Raw genomic sequence first — 12,612 nt, 5'->3', positions numbered from 1 at the left:
ATTTCAATTTTCAGCCTCCTGATGGAGCGCTGACGTCATGCCTGGGATATGGACCCTGCGAAGATGCTCTTCTGATGTTCCTTTGTGAACCTCCCTGAGATCTTCAGATGAAGGGTGGTATACAAATTTAACAATAATAAATAATGTTGAATAGTCATGCCTACCCTTTTCTCTCTTCCCTCCCTTCCTCTCTCCTTTCACCCCATCCCTCCTTTTCTCCACCTAGAGTGGAGTTGGGCCTTTTATGTAGAAGGGCATTTGTCTGCTTCTTGCTCTTCTATCCCCCCATTCTCCCCCGTTTTCTTTTTTAAATAAAGCTCAGATGAACACTTTTGCATTGCCATGTACTTCGGACTTCTTAGTGCTGTCTCATCATAGCTCTCTCTCTCTCTTTCTCTCTCTCTCTCTCTCTCTTTTCTGGGAGGTGCCCAAACAGTAGAAGGTTGAAAGCAAATGGGAAGAAAAACAACAACACATTTCATCAGATGTGTCCCCATACTCAGCCACCGTATCCTATCCATTAGAAACTAAACTAGCATAATTAAATACAAAAGACACACACACAGAGAAAGAGAAACTAGTAGAGAGAAGTGCAATGAAACAAAACCAATAATAGTAGCAACAGTAATAACCAAGCTAGGGTGCATAAAATAGAGGACACCACAGAACGAAAGAAAAATGAGAGGGAAAGAGAATGAAGGAAAGGAGAAAAGAGAGGGGGGGGGGGAAACACACACACACTCTCTGTCTGTCTGTGTATAGTGCAGAGTCATATAGTTGAAAATAAGTTGTAGAGGGGATCTTATCTCCAACCATTTCATTCCAGTAGCTTAATTTTTTTTAAAGAAAATTGGCCAGTAACAGATAAATTGCATGAAAAGGACATGCAATGGGAATCTTTACAATTTATTTACAAAAACGACTTAAAGAATTGGACTCACTGGCAGGTTTTGAATAAACACCCACAATTTTATTTACCGTATTTTTTGCACCATAACATTCACTTTTTTCCTCCTAGAAAATAAGGGGAAATGTCTGTGCGTGTTATGGAACGAATGCCTGCGGGTGGCAGGGGAGATCTGCTGCAGTCGTGACCAGAGGATCCATGGTTCCCCTTCCTTTCCTCCTCCATGGTTACAAAGCATGGATCCACATGGATCCTCAGGATTTTTGCATTGGGCTACTCCAAACTCACTGTCAGATCACATGTCTGTGGCCACAGCATGAACCACAAAAATCATATATCCACTATTTCGTTTAGAATATTTTTTCCCTTGTTTTCCTCCTCTAAAAACTATGTGCGTGTTATGGTCTGGTGCGTGTTATAGAGCGAAAAATACGGTTATTAAAACACGGTGGAAGATAATGTAATGACATTTTATGTATATTAACATGCAGAAGATAACAATTTTTGTAAGAAACCAGAAAGGGAGAAATGAGGGAAGTCACCGGGGGCGGGGAGGGGGGGGAGACAATGAAAAATGTAAAATTGGACAATTGTTATTTGTAATTTGTTATAAAAGAGGAAATTTAATAAAATATTTATAAAAAGAAAGAAAGAAAGAAAGAAAGAAAGAAAGAAAGAAAGAAAACTGGCCAGTGAGGTGATCCATTGCTCTCATAAGCACCCTTAACAAACTACAATTCACAGAGGGCCACCAATTTCTGATTTGCCTCATGTGCCAAAATGTATGAGCCTTTGTAGCATTCAAATAATGCAGCATTCCAAAGGGTGACCCTCCTGCATTCTGGAATGGTAGATCCCAGTGGAATCACGGCTCTGGTTGTGTGGCTCTTGATTCCCCTGTTCCAAACTGCAGTGGACAATGCTGTCTGCTGTCATCAGGGCTCTGACGATCAGTACTGTACCTCCCACCTATTGTGCCAATTCATCAGGGTGGCTTTGAGGCATTGCAATCTGCCTTTATATTCCAGGCTTTCCTGAATGCTGAATTTTAAATAACAGCAAAACTGGAGGCTGTTGCAAATCAGGTACAAATCACACACTGAATATTCAGAGCTTTCTGATTTGTTGCTTGGGGTGTCGGAATTAATTAGTTATTGAGGAAATGAGAGCTGCCACCATCAGAACAAGATTCGGGTTTTTCATCAAGTTTTTAGATTTCGGCAAAAAACACATACTTTACCCCTACAATGAAAACAGAAAACAGCTTAATTATTCCCATTACATCCTCCAATCACCTCTGTCATGCTCCTTTTGATTCAGTGACTTGCCAGGATTTACCCATTGGCACAATAGATATTTTTAGGCACATTGTGAATTTTTTGACTAGCTCACTGGCGCATACAAATTATCCATTTAAGCATTGATTTGAAAATAATAATATAGAGCGCCTCAGCAGTGTGTCAGGAAGGCATCAAATGGAGTTGTTCTGTAATTGTAGGCAACAGTTTACAGTGTTGAAGTAGTGGAGGGGAGAGATCATTTTAAGTTTCAAATGATCCTAGGGTGGTTGAAGCTAGGAGAATTGATGAAGCAGCTTCACCATTCTGACGAGAGAACCTCATGACCTCCAGATCCCCTTCCCCTATGAATTATGGCAGGTGGGAATAGGGCTCATTCTGCAGTGGTGCTCGCCCCATTGAATGACTTCCCAGTTGAGCTTTGACAGGCACCAGCACCAGTGCAAACTTGGTTTTTTGAAAGAAGTATTACTGGCCAATCTTTTAAGCAATGCATCTCCCATTGGGCTAGTACAGTTCCATCAGGGCTCTAATAACCTTAACATCACCTTTGACCTCAGCCTAGACCAATCCACACAAGAGGTTCCATTTCTGCATGCTGCTCTGCTACTCCCTAATGGATATGTAAGCCAGGGGTAGCCAATGGAGAGGTGCAGCAGTGCGTGCCTGGCCTCCTATAAGTGGCATTGCTGTGCTAATACTGGAAGGAGAGGAGAGGTTAGTACATGCTTACTTTCCGACCACTTTCCCCTCTTGGCAAATGCGCTGATACTACTGACAAGAGTCCACAAGCCTTACCAACCTTCCTCTCCAGCCATCCTGATCTAAGCACCACCTGATACTGCAAACCCACTTACATGCTTCACTCCACTTTCAGCTTTCACCTAGGGGGACACAAAAAGCATTGTCTTCATACAAGCCCTACAATACCATCACATCTGTTCAGGTTCATCATACAGAGACTCACAACTCAGGAATTTGCACCAGGCATTCCTCAGACTTTGACACCTACCCAATGATGTGAGAGGTTGGGGAAGCAGATAATCAAGGTCAGGCTGGTGTCAAAGAATAATCCACTACAGGACAACTCAATATGTGAAAATGACAGAACTCTACTTCTCGTCACTTAACAGCTCCCAGCTGAAACCACTCAAATTTGTCACAAGTTACTAACAGCCCTTAGTGGACTTCTCTCTCACAAGCCTTGGGTACTGGCCTGTACTTGTTCGCAGACATCTCCTTCCCAACCTAAAACAGCTACTCACCCGAAACAATAGGCCACATAACTGAGACATCGACACAGGCCCCAGATGCCAGCCCTATCTTCATGCACAGTTTTGAAACATCTAATAACGTCTTCTACAACAGTCAGTCAGGGCTGACTCTGTTCAGGGTGCTTAAACTCCAAGAGTCATCCAGGAATGCCTGCCTCGTGTTAGTGTCAGATCTACCTATGAAGCTTCCCTCTCCACATGAGCCTCTGTGGCCTTGGGAAGGCATAGATTGGGTCCAGGGCCTCTGATTTTGTCACCAGAAACAAACTCTATGTAGGTCTAGCTGTGGGTTTGCAGAAAGCTGGGTTCATTCGAATCAAGCAACAATATCAGGATATAGCTTTTTTTCCCTTGTTTCCATGGAAATTGGGGCAGGGGAGGTCTTTTCTCTTTTAATTTTGTCAGCTTTCTGAGTTCAATTACAAGCCAAAATAGCACCATGCAATTATGGCAGTAATGTATTCTTATACTTACATTCAATTTTAATTACAGAGCTATTTTGACAAATCCATCAAGTATGTGTAAAAAAACCCCAAAAAAACGCACACCAGAAAAAACAACCATGTATCACAAAACCATTGCACAAAAATAAAACTCAAATCCCCAAACAACTGTTACATTTCTTTTGGCAACAGTTGTTAAGGTTGCTTGAGAAGACTGAGAAGTAACATAACATGCTAGGAGCACGGAGTTACTTGTATTTTTAATAAAATGAACTTGTGTGTGAGTGTGCAATAAGAACTAAAGAGGGCTGATGTTGAGAGAGGACATGGCAAGCTACATAAAGGGGACCCGAACAGCCTCTATCAGCAGCCATTCTACCAGCTTACATCAAAGGGTGAAGTGAGACAGGGAGGCTTCCTCCATTAGCCTGGCTGGGAGCAGGTTTTGTTTGGCACCTCCTAGGACTAGGTGAACACGTCAATTTCAGTGTCCCCCATTTCTCATTTTTCCAAAACAGATGACATGTAAAATGCATGATTGCATTCCATGTATCTGGTTCTGCTCCATTAAGCAGCAGTTGTTGTGTGGGAAATTCAGTTAAAGACTAGAAGTGCAGAGAGTAACGCTAGCATTGTAACCTGTTGAGGGAGCTTATAATGGAGGCCTGGTAAGAAATATTTACAAATAATGTAAATGAATAAATTAGGATATGCAGATTTTATGCAAATCTGTGCCATCTTTGTTGTTGATGATGTGCTTCCTCTCTTTTGGTAATTTGTAAGAGGACAATGATTTGCACTCAGACAATGGGCATGTTTCACCTTCCTCATTTATAACACATATCAGAGACCCATCCCCAAAATCTTGGAACTGGTCCCTGAACAGACTCCAAATACCTTTTGTTACTTGAAGGGCAACATCAGCAACAGCTTTCAAACATCTGTGCAAGCATAGAAGAGTGGGCTGGGCTGCCTGCCCCTTCTCCATAAAAATCTCAGCAGTCCCTGAAGGAATAAAATATGAAGCTTTTAAAAGAACCACTATAAACCCAAGAGCAAGGCTGACTGGAGTAATAGCTGTATATCTCCAGACTGCAGGGAAAGCTGGTACCCTGTGACTCAGGAGGACGTTTTGGGAGCTAACTACTAAATCATGGATGAGCCTAAAAGGAAACACACACACACACACACACACACACACACACACACACACACACGAAAATGACAGTGAAGCCATACAGGCCAAACAAATGTCCCAAAGTAGCACTATAATGTGGGATGAGAGAGCAGGGCCACTTCCAAAATTCATAATTATTTTCAAATATTCTGCTTGAAACAAGAGGGCCCATACCTGCCCCCAGGGACACAGACACACAGGGGAAGCAAGGTGTGATTTGTCATGTCCATGGATATGACTGCTCGTTTCCCGATATGATTTGCATTATTACAGCGGCTGTAAAATGTGGCTATTTCCCATAGCAAAGCTGGCTGTACAATTTTCAGGATTCTGACTCCTACTGACTTCCTACTGAAAGAAGAGAAGAAAACACTGCAGTGTTACAACTTTTCCAGATTCTCCAAGTGACCCTATTTTCCAGGGACATCCCTGATTTAGAGATGCCATCTCAGTTTCTGCTTTGATCCCACAATATTCCACATTTCCTTAGGATGTCCGTATTTTCATTGGAGAAATGTTGGAGGGTATGGAGTTATCCAACCCCCCCCAAGCAATCCTGTATAGGGAAGGGTTTTTTTTAATGTTTCATGTTTTATTCTGTTTTTATATATGTTGGAAGCTGCCTAGAGTGGCTGAGGCAAGCCAGTAAGACGTGTGGGGTATAAATAGTGAAATTATCATTATGGAATGGGACGTCCCTATTTTCATCGGAGAAATGTTGGTGGGTATGCTGTTCTATGCCCTCGAAAGTGGAGAGTGTGGTCTACAGTAGGGAAAGGGGAACTCTGCTTTAAAAACGTTGCGCTGTATCCAAGTGGCAGGCAATGCAAAAGACAGAATTAGAGAAATGTCTCCCACACATTGTATAAACATAAAAGGAAACACACAGGGAGATAAGAGGTGGAGAGGCAGGTCCAACCTTGCCAGGCTGGAGGGGGGAAGTGCTGAGCCTGTGGGGTGAGCATGGTTTGCCATTCCCTTATCTACTATCTGAGACGATTGCCTCAGTGTGCAGAATGGCATCTGCACTGGCCTGCACAGATTGTAAAGTACAGAGTGCAATAAGGTGTGCAACCTTACCCTTTTAATTCCACAAACCTTTGAAGGGCTTCTTGCAAAATGGCTATGTAGGAGGCAATCCTAGAGCAAGATCCACTGGGATGAACAGCTTTGGATGCAGTGGCTCAGACAGCTGATTCCTGCCACAGCTGGGCTCAGCTGGACGTAAGTCCCCAATCCTAGCTCAGCCAAAGATGCACCAGTGCAGCTTGTTCATCCCAGCTCAGCTGGCTGAGCTGAGGCCAGTGTAAGTCCCCCAAAAGGGGTGTGGAGAAGGTGGGACCAATAGTGTGGAATGTAGGGTGGATACTAAGCCTATCTGCTTGGTCATGTGATCTGCCAACCCAGTGTATAACACTCCTTTAAATGCTTATTTAAAAGCAAGGCTGAGGCAGATCAGCAGCAACCTTGCTGATGGAAGCTCTGGTATAACTTTATGCCAGCTTCATTTACACCATTCCTGCCATTTGTGCATAGAGCTGCTCCTGCAGTCAACTTGGACTGCACCTGTGAACAAGTTTGCACTGTTAGAATGCTGAACTAGGCTACTCTATAGGTTCACCAGGAGCAGCGTTTTCTGATAGCTAAGCTCTACGGCAACCTCGGGAGGTCATGTTACAAAAGGCCCATCACAATCTCCAGATTGCTCGTAATGGGAAGCATTAGCAATAAAACCTTCAGTTGATTTTGAAGGAGAATAAAAAATGCATTCCAGTCTCTCTGTTCCTGATTGCTATAAATATGTATTTGAATGACTTTCACAGTTGCAGATTGCCTTGTATGTCATATTTATGGAGGGAAATCTGTATCTATAATGCGACTCCAAGTGTTAGTGCTGTGATTTCAGAGTTAGTTAAATGCTTTTCTCCCCCCACCCCCCCACCCCCCACCATACATATCCATTTTCCATGCCATGAAATAATTAATAAATACAGGCAGGCAGATAGTGACATATATTGTTGCTGCTCCGGGTAGTTTCAGTTAAAGAGGTGGGTACAAATAAATTGTGATTAGTAATAAATAAATATATATTCAGATATTGGGATCACAGTGACATATTTCTTCTTTTCCTTCTTCTAAAAGTCAAAAACATTCTCATGCTCACCTTGCTTTTTTTGAGCAGTGAAATGAACTTTCAGGGGTGTGGAACTTATGGAGGCTTTGTTTCTCCTGGAAGGAGGTGACTGGAGATTCAAAGCATTTGTCATAGTTGCTCTCATTTACAAGCATGCAGGTTGAACATGGGCGAGGAACTGCTTCAAGCACCCCAGCCTGTCAGCCCGCCAGATTCACTGCACTGTGTCAGATTTCCATAGAGACCACTAACAGCTTTCCAAAATGCTTCAAATGTATTTTCGTTACAATATCTTGCCTCCTGACCATGCACACACACGTGTGTGTGTGTGTGTGTGTGTGTGTGTGAGAGAGAGAGAGAGAGAGAGGCTACAGCTTTCTATCCTGATCCATGGTTTAGTATATGCATGGGTATTTTTTATGTACAGTGCTCAGATGATGGAGGGAAAGGTTTGTGGTCTTTTTATTTAATCAAGAAGCACCCTCCAGGACTCCTTGTTTTAGCCATGACTTTGTCTTTAATCCCCAAGATCCATAGCTGTCAACTTACAGATTTGAAAATAAGGGACCAGCAGCCTTGAAAATAAGGGACCAGCAGCCTTGAAAATAAGGGACCTGTAGCCTCACCTGTTCCAGGCACTCCAGTCTTCCTGTCCTCCTGCAGTCTGGTCAAACTCATGAGGTTCAACTAAATAGAATCTGAATCACATGCACCACAAGGCCTATGCAGCCTCAACTTAAGATGGCTCCCCGGCCTGGCTTTGCACTGCAAAGTTTGCAGCAGCACGTGCAACAAAATGGCGTCCAGCATTCAAAAAACCCCTCAGTTTGCATTAACTAGCCACACACAAGGCATGCAAGCTCCACCCCCCAGTTGTTGAAATTTAAGGGACATCATTTAAGGGACATTTAAGGGACATCTATCAATAAGGGACAGAAGTGGGACATGACGCTGGAATAAGGGACTGTCCCTTCAAATAAGGGACACTTGACAGCTATGAAGATCCAGGCAATTCCGAGGGGGGGGGGGGACATGGTGGCCCTTGAATGAAAGTAATGGGACAAATAATCCTCCTTAGTAATCTAAATTCATTCTAAAAATGGGATGCGGAAGGCCTGCCTTTATCCCATTCAGAAGATTTAAGGAAGATCCAGCAACATTCAACCAGCAATACAGGGAACTGATTTTAAGATTGGAAAATTGAGAGAAACTAAAAATTACAGGATTCATCCATTCCTGCTAATCTGACCACATTGGTCTGATTCAGCCAATGGATTAATTGGTTATAGTGTGTATGAATTACTGTTCAAGATCAACCACCCGACCCTACCAACTAAACATTCCAGGACAGAGGACTTTGAGGAATAAGTGACACAGCAATCATATGGTAAATTAGGTCATTGGTCTCCAACTATAGTTAACTCTGATTCACTTAGCACATTCATTTTAATAAATTCCACCATTTATTTGGTGTTTTTTTTTAAAAAGAAAATGCCCAACCATCTCTGGTGGGATATTAATAATCCTCCTGACTGGTGATCAAATTTGAACTTTCCAAACCAATATATAAACAAAACATGGCTCTCCTTCAAAATCTGCACTTTCCAAATTTTGTAATGCAGTTATCCAACTGAATAATGCATTCATTAGTGAAAATGATGTATCAAATTGCATTTTGGGGGCAAAAATGCATGTAGCCAGGCGAAGCTGAATACAAAAAAAATGTATATACTTAGAGAAATATGCATCCTGTTGTCATCCTCTTCTCATAGTGGCCAACCAGATGTCTAATGGAAGCCTGCAAGCAAGACCTGAGCACAAGAGCCCTCTCCTCTCCTGTGGTTTCCAGAAAGTGGTGTTAGGAAGCATCACTGTCTCCAATACTGGAGGCAGAGCATAAACATAATAATGAGTAGTCATTTATAGCCTCCAGGAAAATACATTCAAATATTCATTTAGACTTTTCTTAAAAAGAAAAAGATGCAAATATATGAAGAAAAGTGGGGGCAGGGTGGGACCAAGCTTAAGACAGAAGAATTGAGAAAATCTGAAATGGACAGGAGTGCCTGGCGTGCTCTGGTCCATGGGGTCACGAAGAGTCGGACATGACTAAACGACTAAACAACAACAAAATGGACAGATTTCTCCATCCCTAAATAAATGAGGTTGTTTTGTATGTTGCAAAGGAATCAAAGACCACGAAAGTTGTTTCTATAGCTAGCCTCCTCCCCACCACTTCCCCATTCATTTGCTCATTCAACTGATCAAAATTAAACTGCAATTTTTCAACCCAGGATTCCTTTCCTCTTCTGATAGTTAAAATTTTCACCGGTTCCCAGAGAACTCTGTAGCCAGTGCAGTGCAATAAACACATGATGGATGGTTTTAATTCTATATTCTCAGGCCTTCTTCGATGTTGCTTCAGCATCAGTGAGAACTCGGTGCTGAATTAAATCAATGCCACGTCTGCTTATTGCTATGGCTCCAGTGTCCACAGGGTATATAAGCTTACATAGATTTCTGAAACTGAAACCAAAACTTCTCACTACAACCCGAAGACAAATGCAAAATTCTATAATAAGAATCAATGTCTAAACATCTTCTTTTAATTCCATGCTAGCTGGGGGCTATATTTTTGACTGGGAGGTAAAAACAACCCAATGTCAGGAAAGAAAGGGTTGGGGATCTGCTCTGAGAATTAAACAGAAGAACAAAAGAAGAGTCTTGCTGAATCAGACCAGGATCTGTTTTCCAGGATCTTGTCACAGGAAGTATACTCTCTCATGGGGATGCTTCAAAAATTACCACCTGTACTTTCTCTTTGGCTTTTGGAGTTTTGAATTAACAAGCCTTGTTTCTAAAGCAGGACTGATGCTATGGGAATTCTCCATTATTCATTGCTGTTGTTTTCATTTCCAAATTTTGTACATATTGCACTACACGTTTGGCTTGGTGCCCTACTTGTCAGTTCCATTAGCTCACGTGTACCCTCTGTAATACCCGTATGCATGTGTGCATTTGATAAAATACTGTCACTAAAAGGAGACTCCAATCTTGCTGTTATTATAGACACTGTTGCCTCAAGATTCTTTTGTGTGTGATGTTTTTACTGATCAGCCTGATTCCCTGTGTGCCTTGATAAAACACCTCCCCTTTCCAAAGGCCACTGAAGATGATTGTATGGATGGGTGCTTCAAGAGTGCTTTTATGTGGCTGACAGAATTTTCTCTATGTGAACCTTCAGAGCCTTCTCATACACCATAGTCGTTCTTGTGGGTCTAGGAATTGAGACCCTTCTCATCATAGGATCTATAACTGGCTCTTAAATTTCTCATCCTCCAGTGCCCTGCTCACCTTTGGATTTTTGCAACTGTTATATCCACCCAGTCTTCCTTTTCAGCTCCTTACTCCAATGACCCTATTGCCCCCTAAGGCTACTGCCTGACATGTAATCCTTCCTGGGGTCTGTACTTGTATTCCTCTCCCACCCTCATTTCCTTGTAGCATTCTAAGCAGCGCATTGCGCTGCAGTGCTCTAATCCACTCTGCTCCTCTGTTCCTGGTAGCTGCCTCTTTTGCAGCCTTGGTGTGTACATGAACTGTCCTCTGATTAGCCAGTGCTGTGGCATCCCTCTCCCAGCCTGTGTTTGCATCGGGTCAGGCTGCAAGAGGAGCAGCCACCTCTCTCACACACTGGTGTTTCACCAATGTGCAAGACCACATCTGCACATTTGTAAAACAATGCACAGAAAGAGCCTTGATGCAATCATATGAACATTCACATGAATATTGAATATGGCCAGTGTTTCATTTCTGCCATATCCGTATTTTAAGAATGGGGTGGGGGAGTCACAAATAAACTAGAGTAATGAAAGCTAAGCCCAACTGTGCATGCTTTGATTCTGGAATTAATGTTAACATTTATTTGCATTAAACCAGAATTCAGGTCAACTGGGACAATGGCAGAATGATGCAGAGCGACTATAAAGGAACATAATGGGAGAAAGTCTATTGCCCCTGCTGCCTCTGGACATTAAGTCTCCATTTTCAGCTGTCATGGCTAAGAGCTATCACTAGACTTACCCTCCATGAATTTCTCTAATCCTTTTTTAAAGACATTGTGAGAATCGCTACAGCTTGTTTAGCAACAAATTCAACATGTTGATAATTTCATGTTATATCCTTTTGTTTGTTCTAAACCTGTTGCCAATTAGTTTTATTGGATGGATCCGAGTACAAAAATATTTTTGGTGTTTTCATGGTTCTAGCATTGTTCAGTATTCTATAGACCTCTTTCATTCCTGCTTTAATCACCCTGTGAGCTTGGGGGCTTCCCTTAGGCATCTAGTTGATCACTGTGAGAACAGAATGCTGGACCAGAGAGGCTTTTGGTCGTATCCAGCAAGGTTGCTCCCAGGAATGCTGGGAGGGAAAGATCAAATCACTTCCTGGACCCACCCAGTCAGTGCCCTATGGCTAGCTACAAAAAGCCAAAATGGACAAGGGTCAAGAGGGAGGTGGTTGGTGACACTTCTTCAGCAGCTTGTCCACACCTTCCAGTTGCAATCATCTAATCTGATCCAATATAAATAGAGAAAACAATTGCATTTGACTTGCTCGAACAGTGGCATCCAAGTCTGTCCAAATCTGAGTAATTTTAGCCCTATTTAATACCTTAGCTATATAGTTCTAGAAGGCTAGGCTGCTATCCATACTTTTTATTGGTGGGGAGCAAGTCCTAGTGAACTCAGTGGGCCCTACATCTGAGTGGGGATGAAGGAGAAATTTGATCAAGTTCACATTTAAAGCTGAATCTAATGTGCTGTTTTCAAAACAGTGGAGGAACCAAAACACAGCCACCCTATCCAATTTGCATCCCCCCCCCCCGAATTTCGCAATTCTGTGGTCCAACCAAACAATCTTTACAAAAATGCATGAATTGTTAGCAGACCTTGTAGCTTGGGTGAATTAGATCAGAATAATCACAGTTTCTGGAGTTCAAAGGCTTTATTCATGCATGATGAGTGGAGAGAGAAAAGAGAAAACATTTTGTCAGCAGAGAACACCCAACAAAAGTGGCTCAGCTTTTAGGGGTGGAGTTAACTTGGACAAAGAAAAAATTATAAGCAGGTGCAGGCTTGATTCCTAGATGAGCAGTGCCTTTGTGTGATTTAAAGCAACACATGCTTTAATTAAAGTTCAGGAGAAGGAAATATATTTGCTTTTCTCCAGCATATATTAGATAAAAGTGTGCATGGAAATGAACAAATTAATGAATAATAACATACAAAAATGCATTCTATTAGGAGAAATTGCTTGCAAAAAATTGTACAGTAGTCAAAAAGGCATACAAAAATGAGTCTGTTTGAAGAAATGTGC

This window comes from Podarcis muralis, chromosome Z (assembly GCF_964188315.1).
Source record: "Podarcis muralis chromosome Z, rPodMur119.hap1.1, whole genome shotgun sequence".
NCBI lineage: Eukaryota > Metazoa > Chordata > Lepidosauria > Squamata > Lacertidae > Podarcis > Podarcis muralis.
Note: the sequence above shows the minus strand (reverse complement) of the source record.